The following is a 12,728-nucleotide window of genomic DNA, read 5'->3' as shown; positions in this document are numbered from 1 at the left end:
AAATTTTCAGTCTAAACCGTCTATATGCCACTAATGAAGTCTTTCGAATATACCCTGACTAAAATCAAATGAGAAAGACAGTATATCCACTAAGTGGTTGTAATGACCAGAAAAGAAAAGGATATATTGTCCTCATTCTTATTTTGTAGGGTTCATCTAATTTAAATGTCACATACCTAACCCACACATACCAAATACGTGACATCCATCGTATCCTAAAATTCCATCTGAGAAATACAAGGCAATATATCAAAACAAGTAATACCAATCTAGAAAGTGTTAATATTAGTAAAAACTATTTATAGTGCGGTACAATTCCCAACTAGAAATAGTCTAAAATATTCAAATGAGTCCACACGCTCAACAAGTAGTAGAAATAAGTCATAGAGTGTTAAACGTTCTAATTAACATATATAGTAAATATGTGAATGCCAATCCCTCCAATTGAACCCAATTGCTGATGTGGCACGCTGTGATTGGCCGATTGATGGTAGTCCTCCGTTGATTGAGCTGATGAATTGAATTGAGGACAAAATCGAGATTTCACGCCTTGATGAATAGGTAGGGTTCCTGAGAGTTTTCGCTTGCGCCGCTTGTTCTACCGGTCTTCTTACCCACATTTTTCCAAAACCACTCTATTTCCTTTTGTCTCATCTCCATTCCTTCCATGGATTTCCTCCATTTTTTTCTCTGAAAAAAAGAAAAGAAACAGACTAACAGCGCACCGTTTCTATTCTTCCTTTCTTCTTCATTTTTCCCCTCTTTTAAAGATTATTCGAAAAAATGACGCTCAAAACCCACCTTTTATTCTCTCTCTTTTTTTTTTCTCTTTTTGTCTCCTTATCCTGAGATAGGAGAACCTCGAAGATTTGGTCGATCTTGATTGCTCAACTGCTCACATTTGGATTTTCTTTTTCTGTTTCTGATCTCCATCCCTTTTCCTCATAAACCTATGATTTTTTTCCCTCTCTCTACACAGAAAAATTTCTATTTTTTCTAAATTATTTTTCTCTTTATTGGGATATGATTACCTTGGAGATCTTTCTTATCTGATCTATTTTCGATCCGCTGATCTCGCCATTTTTTAGTTTAAAAATTTTCCTTTATTTTGACCGATTTTCTTTATTCTCTAATCAATTTCATGTTTGTTTCAGGGTGCAGGTTTAAGGTTTGCATTTTGTTATCTGGTATCTTCAATCACTACAGAACCCGTCAGGTAAGAGATCTCACATGATGTTTATTTTTCTCATGGCTTTTTTGACTATGATTATTTTGTTCTTATGGAATTTTTTGTGATTATCTCAGGTAAAAAAAACATAAGGAAGGCCACTGAAGGAGGAATTATAGTTAGTTTCTTGCCCTTACATTTTTTTGGGTTATTTGGCTGTGATAATATAGTGATTTTTTTACTCGTTTCTTCCTTCAACTATAATATGAGAAAATCCAATATTGTTCATACTGGTATCAACTATTTTTTTGTTAGAAAAGTTATGGATCTAAAGCTTCGTTCCAACCATATTTATTTGTTGCCCCCATCCTCCTTTCTGAGCGCATATTATATTAGAGATGAAAAATAATCATTATAGGGTTTTCTTTTGTATGGAATAAAATTTGATCATATTTCTCCCAAGGACGGCTTTAAGGTATCCTGCAATTGGGGGCTCTCTTTCTGGAAAATTTTGTTTATTGCATGTGAATTAATTTCCTTGATCTCTTTTTTCTTCTTCTTTTGGTTGGCAGTGATCTCTCCATACCTTTGCTACTGGTTTTATTGGTCTAAGTTTTAATAGTTCTCATGGAGTTGTATTTATATTTACTTAGTTTGCTTTTATTTTTTGCCGTTTCTTTGAGAGCCCTTATACAAACTTATGATTTGTGTGATTTGCTGGTTTACTTTCAGCTACTACATTTCTCATTGTTTTTGGGTAATTGTTTAATAACCATCTATTTTACTTATTTGTTTCAGGTTCTCTTTGTGAACTTTTTACCCTTTCTTCCATATTTTTCTTGCACGATGAGGTGAAATAGTTACAAGCTATCAGAATATATCACTTCAAGAGGTGGAAACGTTTTCAATTCTGATATTTTTGTACCTGAGCACAAGAATGTATAGAAGGTCTGTTGCTCTATCATGTACTTACTTGTATTTTAGCACATTTCAATTCCAAGTAAATAAGCTCATTTTATGCTTTCTTTTTTTGGAATATTTGGCTTATGTTTGAGGTACTATTTCGGTAGGTTTAGCTTGAAGTTATAGTCCCTTTTGTGATTTGCCCCTCATCCTTCAACTGGTGGATTATGTTTAGTTGATCTGGTGGATTATGTTTATTAGATTTAATGACGCATGGTTTCTTTTTTTCATTAACAATACCTTTGTTCTTATGATCTTTTGCCTCTTAGAAAAGTATTTTGTGTCACTGCTATTTTTTTATCTGATTTGTATTTTTATGTTATTGCCTTTGTAGGAAGGAAGATGACAGCACCTACCTTTCATTCTTTTCTGTTCTGTAGAGGTATATTCTTTTGAAGTTTTTTTTAACTCTTTTTGGCTGATAAGAATGTTCTTTTGATTTCTGTTTCTCAAGTCTCAAATCTTTTGAATTTTTTTTGTTTTACCATTATTTTTGTAGGAAGCAAGAGGGATTTATCACTGTCTGAAAAAAAAAGAAACATTTTTTGAGTAAATAGACTCGTCAAAAAAGAACACTGGATATTCAAATAATATCTGAGTAGCAGTATGAGTTAGTAATCAAGGCGCTCATACCTAATGACCTCAATTTTTGTGATTTATCCCTTTTGAGAATTGGTGACTTCATGTTAGTGTTTCTCTCGCGTTTTAGATTGTGGCCAACTATTGGTTGTTTTATAACGATTATAGAAGAATCAGGTTTTAGATTTAGAAAGGCTTTTTTTCAATAACATAATTCTACTAAATCTACTGCGTTGTTTGGAGATGTGGCAAAATTATCACATCACATTGCTTGGAAACTTTCTTGTGTTGTTATAAGAAGTGCGAAAAGTTTTCAGAAAATGCTGATTTATTCTTGTAAATATTTTCCTTTTTGACTTATCAGATATTACCAGAATTCTTATGTAATTATACGTGTCCTTTTATGTAGTACATTGCATTTGGATCCATTTGCTTAAGGTGGTCCAAACCCTTTCATGTATTCACCTATGATGCAACAAAAAAAGTATTTTTGGTCCTTAATTGTTGCTATTGTAAGGTTTAGGTCCTTTGTTTAGGTTTTAGATTTAGAAGCCTTTTTCTAATAACATAGTTCTACTGTATATGCTACGTTGTTTGGAAATGTGGTAGAATTATCATATCACATTGTTTGGAAACTTTCTTATGTTGTTATAGGAAGCACGAAAAGTTTTCAGAAAATGCTGATTTATTCTTGTAAATATTTTCCTTTTTGACTTATCAGATATTACCAGATTTCTTATGTAGTTCTACGTGTCCTTTTATGTAGTAGATTGCATTTTGATCCATTTGCTTAAGGTGGTCCGAACCCTTTCATGCATTCACCTATGATGCAGCAAAAGTTACTTTGAAGGTTTTTTTGGTCCTTAATTGTTTGCTATTGTAAGTTTTAGGTCCTTTGTATCTGTTTAGATTACAAACTAATTTTTTACTTCAAAAAGTGGCTTAGGGACGATGTTTTCCTATTGCATCAATGTGATTTGGATGTGAAATTTTGAAAAAAAAATAAGGTGTTTAGTGCTTAATTCCTATTGTTTTACTTCTTTTTTGCGATTTAACATATGCTATGCTAGATTTGATGGTGTAGCATAAGAATTTTAACTTTATTTATTTTCTACTAAATCCCAGATGTTTATTATGGGTTGAGATATTAAAATTTACAACATAGTACAAAAAGATTTATAGGCCCTTTTTTTTGAACAAAAAAATGTTAATCTGTTTAGTGTAGATCCAAGGTTTTGTCTTCTTCATTTTTTCCCCCTAATAAATTTGCTCTTGCCAACATTTTTTATTCTAAGTCTTTGTTAGATGAAGGAAGAAAAGGTAAAGGAGGCTACTTTTCTTCAGTAAGCCTTGATGGTATGTTTTAATGTCCTTTTTTTGTGTGAACAGATTTTTTTCATTGCAACTGGCTGTAACTTTATGCTTTCTTTATCCTGTTATTAGTCTTTAAAAAAGTGAAGGGTGAAAATTTGAGACGGCATCCTATTTCCTCGAGATCCAAAGTTATTTTCTTTTACTTGTTTTACTTACTCCATTTTTACTGTTTTGAGTTCTCTGTTTGAGAATCATACAACCTAATTTCTTTTTTGCAAAATTCAACTCGGACATATTATTGCTTGTACACTTGCTGTTCGGCTTGTAGTTTTGCTTGTTTCCTTTTTCTAGAGATGTTAGTTCTGTTTCTGTTTTTTCAGCTTTTGGTTATTTGTCAACCTTATTGATGTGTTGCAAGATTTACTTTTTTTTTTGTCAACTCAATAGTGGCAAAGAGAGTAAACTAATTTGTTTTCTTAGGTAATTTGTAGTTTGCCTTTTGTAACTATTGCAAAGATTTTGATACATCTTTATGGAACTTTTTATAATAAATTTTTTAATTTGAATAATTGAATGTTTCTGGGCAAGCTTGAAAATTACACCGCGCATCGCGCGGTGTTCTCCTCCTAGTATATCCAAAAGCGGCATCGCTACTGAATCCCAAAGACATATGATCTAGTGGAAATCATCTTCCGGGGTCTTCGATGTAGACTATCTTATAATTCTCTAGGTTTGCAAAAATGATATAAGAATGGATTGAGCAATAAACACCAGTAGGCAGAACATACTCCTCTGCTGGACTATGTAGTTGTAGCATAATATAGATTAATAACATTTGTACATTCTTCACATGCATATTTGTTCAAATACATAACCAAACTAATATCACGTAATATTAGTGAATGGCAATGGCAACTTGTGATTCATAGCATTGTATAATCGTACATAAGAAATCTCATGATAAGGCATAATTTGTAATATATTTATTTGTATAAGTTGCTAATTATTTATGCTATTTAAGCTTTAATTCAAATGAAAGTTACTTATTTTTTGTTCTTATATTATTTTAATAGGTGGAGAGCTTAAATGGAGAAAGTGGATCAAACTTGGCATCAGGAATTTAGCAAAGGAGCAACAAAAGAAGAAGGACCAAAAACAAATGAGGGATGCTAAAGTTACATGGATCCGCGGGTGGATCCACAGCGATCCGCGGGTGAATCCATGTCCTACGCTGATCATTTGTTTGGACTTCACGCCAGATTTCGTCTGATTCTTTTATGTTTCGACCTTGGCCCAATGTCCACACCAGATTTTGGCCGGTCTTCATGGGAAAATGCATAAAAATGTGATTTTTCAATTCCAATAAAACCTAATCCTACCCAAATTAGAATATATTTTGAAGAAACTATAAATAAGGGCATTCTAGGTCGCTTTTAGCTTAGAAAACATTGGGGTAAAGTTTATACAAGAAATTTAGCCTTGTGTGACAACATTCTTAGTGACAACAAAGAAACTTGTCACAATTGAGTAAATTTAGTGACGGCTTTTGATGTTATCATAGTTGATCAAGGGTAGACTCGTCACTAGTGATAACACGGGGTTAGTCGTCACAATATGTGTGGCGCACAACTGGCCGGTGTGGTGGGAAATCACCATTGTGATAACTTGAAAAAACATTGTCATTGAAATGGACCCTACAGTGACAACTTACAATGTCGTTACAATGGAATTACTGGTTCAAAGTTAGTGACAACAATTAGTCGTCATTGTCTAAAGTACTTGTTCTTAACTCATTTTCATTAATTCTACTATGGCATCCTAATTTTTTCAATATGGCCCATATGTTGTAAATGAATTTTATTAATTCTATTACAACACCCTAACCTTTACATTTTAGCCCCATATGTGGTAAACTAATTTCATTAACTCTACCATGACACCTAATCTTTTGCAATTTAGCCTCATATGTGATAAACTGATTTCATTAGTTCTATTATGGCACCCTATCTTTACACTTTAGCCAATGTTTTTTATTAGCAAAATGAGGAAGGTATTGTAATAAAAAATGTATACATATTTTACAATTGTTCCAAACTTAGATAATAACTTGTTATAAAGTTAAAAAATATCATGGATTCCCTATCTAGTTCTCTTGACAAACATGGAAAATTACTGATTCGCATAGTGTGAAAATAATGGCAAAGAACAATAAAATTTAATATGAAATTAAGTAAAATCTTGACAATAGCATGACTGGAGTTTATTACTAATTACAATAATCATATTGTTTATGGTTTATGAATCGGTACTTGTACCAAATACATTTAGTGTTTCATGCATGTATTAGCAAACTATTTTGGTTATTCTATCAACTAAACAGATTGTTAGGTCTTGTCAGACCACAATTCGTACATAATTGATAAAATTATTAAATTGATACCAAAATATTTGCATTAAAAGATTTTTTAATTCATAAACATATTTTTAATAACCTTTTTAGTTTTTGAACATTATTTTTTCATAGAGATCCAAAAAAACCTAGGTTAGTAAAAAAAATTATCCTAAAACACTAAGTTTTCATATTCCAAAGTTTTAATACAACTTGTGAGCTAAAAAAGCTCAAAATAATAAACAATCTTAATTACACAAAGATGAGGAATAGAAAAAGAGAGATATTAGAGAAGGCGTTATTTTTGTAAAGAAATGTTCAAATAGTTTGTACAAAAGAGGATGACAATGTTATTTTTTGGTCTTAGCTAAAATGGAATCAAGAAGCTAAAAATTTAAGGAGTAGAGGCGGGTGAACAAAAGAAACAGAAACAATGTCGTTTTGGCAAGAGTTAAACAAAACACTCTAACACTTAGAAAATTTTTAGACAAAACTTCCTTTCCTTCTTCTTGCTAGCTTCGAACACTATCATCTTCTCCTTCTCTCCATTATCATCTTGCTGAAATTATCTAGAAAATCACTTTAAGCCACCATTTTCATTCCTAGTTTGAGCTACCAAAAAGATTTTGGCAACTTTAGTAGAGTCGCAGATAGCAAAAATCTCTAGATCGATGCAGTACTTGCTTATTGGCAAGAACACAGAAAAATGACCATGAATTTTGAGAGAAAGCCAAAGTTTGAAGACTGAATCTTAAGGAAAACAAGAGCTAAGGTTGTCACAGCATAATTTGAGGTAAATAATCTCAATATTTTCCATCTAATTTTGATATTTTCTATCAAATGTAGGTCAAGTGAGCTGAATCTTGAGTTTATGGGCCCAATTTTCCACTTTAATCTTTCAATAGTGAGAGATTGAGAGAATTGTGAGAGTGAAACGAAGTGGAAGGGAGGGTCTCCACCTCTTCCCCTACTAAGTCAAAGGAAGAGATTAAGATTGAATTGGTAAAGTTGGATCAATTTTGTAAGATTTATGTGTACCATCTATACTCAAATGGATCTTGCTCAAATATCTTACAGTGACATGGCCTAATAGATCAACCAGCTTTAAATGTTATTTGTGACAAGCAACCTTTAGGTGTTATTCATAAGTAAACAAGATCCTACTTAGAATATGTACTATCACATAAGTAGTAGTCATTCAGTCTAGATTTTGTAAGAAAAACAATGTCTTCTTGGCAGCAAAGGAAAATGCAACATGTGTGAATCAATTTGATGAACAACAAGTACGGTTTGATAATGCTATTAATAGTGTAATATGAGCTTTCTGAATTGTTCAACTGTGGTGTACTTTAGATCTTAGAAGGAACTAGGATCTTATGAAGTTGATCAGTCAGAAAAGCATCTTCTTGGCTTTTCTCAACAAATGCTACACTTTAGGCTCAATTCTATTGAAAAATGAGTACAATTTGAACACTGTAGTTAGTGTTACAGCATAAGCCTTCTGCACTACACATCATACATATTGTTGTGGTGCTTTAGATCTCACAGGATAACCAGGATCCTACCTAAAATTGGTTCTATTTCTTATGAACTAACTTGTACTGTTAAGCAAATGCTATTCTGAAGCAATTTGATATGGTAAGAAGTGCAATTAACTTGTTGCAGCTGGTCTTAATGTAAGCTTTCTGCAATCATTTTAAATTAGATCTTATATGAAAACTAGGATCCAACCTGGATTGTAGTATAAAATAAGTTGTTTAGTCTGCATGGTATCTTATTGGCTTTGCGATGCTAACGTTAGCACATTCAGAACATTTTGATTCAAGAACAGGAGCAACTTGATCACCCTAATAGGTTTCAAATTTAAAATCTGCAATCAGAAAAAGTGACGCTTATATTGTTGGTATTTTGGAACTGAAGTAGGACTCTGCTTTTACAAGAATTCTTCCAACAAGAAAAACTAGATAAACTGAAGAGAAGGGAAACTCTATTTTGTTGAATTCAGCAATTAGTAAAACCTCTGCATTTTATCATCAAATCTACAGAGCAACAATTTTCTGTTATGAGTATAATGAATATCAATGTGCTAATTAAATGACTAGTTTTGGTGCAATTCTTCAAGCAACTCTCTGTGCAACAATGTGGAATTCCTCGTGCAAATTAATAAACAACTGCAGAAAAGGTACCTCTCAAAAAAATGACCTTCCTTGTGCTTTTTAGTTCTCAACGGTTGGAATAGGTTCTCATTTATGCAAGAATTTCTGTTTCCAAGGGATGATACTTGAATTGGATGAAATTTTGTGAAATTGAAGAAATCTCATTATGATGAAGTCATTTTTAATTTGATAGGTTGGAAAACTCTAGGTCCTCTCAAGCTCTAGTAATTTGCTAAAATGCTAAAAACTTTGCTATATTGTAAAGTAGAAAGATTATACCTTTTATGATCAAGGTCCTTATTAAAGGTTAAAGGCACATACAGAAATTTAGGCCTTATTTGACTGATACAAACATGGCTAAATGCACATACGGTGCTCTGTTTAGGCATTATTCAACTGATTTTAAAAAGGCTCTCACACACTTTAGACACTCCTCTTCACAGAGGAACTATATCCAGTCTGTTTATCATAATATCGATTCCAAAGCATAATGCTATCATATTTTGGTGACCCTTTGGCAAATTTCAGAACCTATGATGTTAGTACTTGCTTTGGGACATAACCATTTCCGACATCTGCCTTTGCCTTTGAAGCTGGAAGACCAATGAAAAACTCCTTGCCTGTACTGAAGATGTCTATTGCTTCCATGAGTTTTTGAAGTTGTCTGGATTGTCGGAGTCGAACTCACAAGATGGATTGTCCCCTATGAAACGAACTGTCCAGACTCCCTGAGAAAATTCATGTTTGAATTATGGATGTGGAAATTTTACCTATAGCGAACTGTTTTTTTTGAGTTTGACACGTTAATAACTGAAGCTTTTTTGTGTGGTTGACAACGATTTATTATAATTGTTAATAACATGTTCTTTTTTGCTAGACATTTTCAGTTCTGATTCTATTTCTAAGAGTGGTTATATACTATAATGCCTTACATCAACTGATATTGAGGTAATAATGCTTTAATATTCTACAAGTCCAATGTCCTTTTGGGAGCCAATTTGTTCTTGAGTTTCCAAGAGTAGAAGAGCGTTGCTATCCACCCTGTAGCTGTATTTGTCAGAGAAGTTAATAAGGGGAGCAAGAATAAGCCAATCTATAATGGCTTATATAGTTACATAAGCCATTACTAATAAAGTAGTAGTTTCGCTAATAAAGTAGTAGGGCTTTAGCCAATCTACTTGTAGTGTTCAGTAGTTTGCATAATGTTTCTCTGCACAGCTTTGCTAGAATAAGTCCCATTTTTGGAATTTACAGTTATATCTGACAAAATTAGTTGCCACGCCCCATTTTTGAAAGTAAAAGAGAAAGGATGTTAAAAAATGAGTTTTTGGATTTTAGAAAATAAAGAAAAAGGGTCTAAAATGAGGCTTAGAATATGCTACGGTTTGAGTCCAAAATAATAGTCTAAAAAGGGTTTTTTAAAAAAGAGAATCACCACTTAATATTGAGTTTAAGTGTACCAAGTCACCTAAAATATATTTTAAATAAAAACAAATAAAATTCTTTTAGACAACTCCAGATCTTTGAAACGAGAGAGAAAAATTCGGCAGTCACAGTTGAAGAAAGGGAAGACAAAGATTAAATCTAAAGCACTCTTTCAACCTAACCAAGGTTAGTTGTGAGATTTAGTCGAAACTTTTCCTAATTCTAACCTATAAAACTTATAATATTTGAATACTTCTATATGGATGCAAACTTAGACCTAGAGAGATATCGAGAGGAACGAAATATCTCTTCAAAATTTAATTGGTGCAAATAATATTAATTGTGAAGCCCAAAAATGATTCCTTAAAAAGGTCACGAACGTACAAATGATGATACTCGAAAAAAAAATGATGATATATAGGTAAGTATACATGACTTAGAAGAGGGGAATGCAATATAACAAGTACGGAAGACTAAGATTCGTGATGCAATTTTCCTTCTTATAGAGGGGTAATAGCTTACTAAGGTTAAAAAGCTATACTCACCCATTTTTCGTATTTGAATGGTAACTTTTTTAATTTAGACAAGCAAATGAACTAATCTATTTTTTTAATTATCTAAATGTAATGCAAACCTAAATGATATGATTTACACACATAAGGATAAGAGAATAAGAAGACACATCATGCAAATGGAAATAATCTAAAATAGAAAAAATACATGAAATGCAATAAATGCCACACAAAGGTATGAATCTAGCACATAAATAGTCTAAAGGGTCTAGCGTTGGACTAATCCATTTCTACAAATTCTCACTAGCGTTAGACTAGTGAGAAATCGGGGAGAAACGCCACAACTAGTGTGGTGATGTCATACACTCATTATAAATAAATAAAACATATAAAGCATAATTAAACCAGATAAACACATAAAACACATAGAGCATGTAGAGCACATAACACATAAGCATAATATTTAGATGCAAAACTCTAGAAAAAATGAATAAAACACATAAGCACACAATAATTGACTATTACATTGGGGGCCCTAACTACGATTTAAAAGGGGAAATATAGATAATAAATCTAACCTATCTATTACATTTATCTACCTAATTACATTTCTTGCAACAAATAAAACTATCTATTACATTGGGAATCTAATTACATTTCTTGCATAAAAGGATATTACCTATCTATTACAATTTGGGCATTTAGATACCCTCCAAATATTTACAAGACTTAAATTAAACATGCATAAAATGAATAAAAGCTTAAAGTAAATAAGTGAAAGAAAAAAAACACACAAACATATAAACACATTAGAGCACATAAGAGCACTTAAAAGAATTTAAAGAGTAATAGGTATACCTCTCTTTTCAAGTAGTGGATAAATGAGGGGAAGGGAGAGTTGTCTATCTTTCCAAAATCAACAAACGGATCAATACACTAATTTAATTGACAAAACTTTGAAAGAGAATGAAAACATATACTAAATTCGCCTTATTATTGCAAAACTGTTAATAAACATAAGACATCTAGAATTTACAAATTAAATGTTTTTAAATGAAGCACAATTAACAATTAATGAAGAGAAACAATTGTAATTGAGAAATCAAAAGACTAATAGGGACTAAATTGCAAAATTTAAAAAAATTTTGGGATTAAATTATAATTCTAAAAAATATTAGGGCTCAAAATTAAGTAAAAATAAAGTTTAGAGATCAAAATACAATTAAATTAAGGACCTAAGTCAAATAATTCCAAAATTTTAAGACTATAGTATAGTACAATTACTCAAAAGATTAGGAGCCAAATTAGAAAATTCATTTATTCCATAAGACAACAATATTGGCCCATTTTAACATACTTGGGCCAAACAACTCCAGCCCAAGAGAAGAGTGAATATTGTCTTGTAAAAAAAACAAAGAAAATCCAACTAAAAACCCGAGAAACCTTTTAATAAACGCATTGGGCTTAACCACTCTAACCCAAACAAAACCCAAACAAAGAAAAAACTCCAACCCATGTAAAAATAATGAACAAGCCCACATCTCTTTTTTATTTTCTTTTTCTTTCTTTTCTTTCCTTCTTCCTCTTCCCTCTCCTTCTTCTTCTATGGCAGATTGAAACTTCAGCAGCCGGCGGCCATGGCAGACGCCGCTGCAGCAGGACCGCCATCGGCGATATTTTTGGTTACAAAAACTCACCAAAATACATCTCCCCGCTCAATTTTTCACGGAAAATTCATTTCCAGCCCTAGTTTTTACAAAAAATAATGAATGAAAAACGCTCAAAAGAGCAAATTACAGCTGGGTTTTGTGTTTTTTAAAATCATTCAAATCTTCACCAAAATTTCAAATAATTTATACCAAAATACTCCGTGTGATTTCTACAATCCAACCATAATTGACGGTTTGCAACAGGAAGTGCAAATACAAAAGGTTAAAAAACAAGCAGTAGCAAAACTCAATCTTTTTTTTTCGGACATTTTATCAAACACGTGGAATGCATGACATTAAACACTACTTTTACTTGTAAAAAGCTCACATAAGTAATCCATGAATTCAAGAAGCAACCAACAAACCATTCATCAAATTTTCAGTTTCATTCACAAGACTCGACATCGACCAAAATCAAGAGGAAAATATATGATGCATACTTTCACATTTTTGCATTAGAAACTTGAGAGGAAGGAAGGGAGAACCTTTACAATGTCTTGTTCTTCAATGGCA

The 12,728-nt window shown here is 32.2% G+C and overlaps 2 long non-coding RNA genes across 3 annotated transcripts; both read left to right on the top strand.

Moving 5' to 3' along the window:
• The first annotated feature begins 578 nt into the window (after positions 1 to 578).
• Positions 579 to 5,799, top strand: LOC113718974 (uncharacterized). Of its 2 annotated transcripts, XR_003454690.2 has the most exons (6): positions 579 to 872; positions 1,155 to 1,216; positions 1,306 to 1,346; positions 1,967 to 2,116; positions 2,466 to 2,513; positions 5,098 to 5,799. It is a non-coding gene; the product is annotated as an uncharacterized lncRNA (long non-coding RNA). The 2 variants fall into 2 exon arrangements; XR_003454689.2 differs by having other exon boundaries at positions 580 to 1,216.
• Positions 5,800 to 6,864: 1,065 nt separating this feature from the next.
• Positions 6,865 to 9,445, top strand: LOC113717628 (uncharacterized). Its single transcript, XR_003454447.2, has 2 exons — positions 6,865 to 7,206; positions 9,098 to 9,445. It is a non-coding gene; the product is annotated as an uncharacterized lncRNA (long non-coding RNA).
• The last annotated feature ends 3,283 nt before the right edge of the window (positions 9,446 to 12,728 follow it).

This window comes from Coffea arabica, chromosome 11e, assembly GCF_036785885.1.
Source record: "Coffea arabica cultivar ET-39 chromosome 11e, Coffea Arabica ET-39 HiFi, whole genome shotgun sequence".
Classification (NCBI taxonomy): Eukaryota; Viridiplantae; Streptophyta; class Magnoliopsida; order Gentianales; family Rubiaceae; genus Coffea; species Coffea arabica.
Note: the sequence above shows the minus strand (reverse complement) of the source record. Positions and strands in the feature narration are given on the sequence as shown.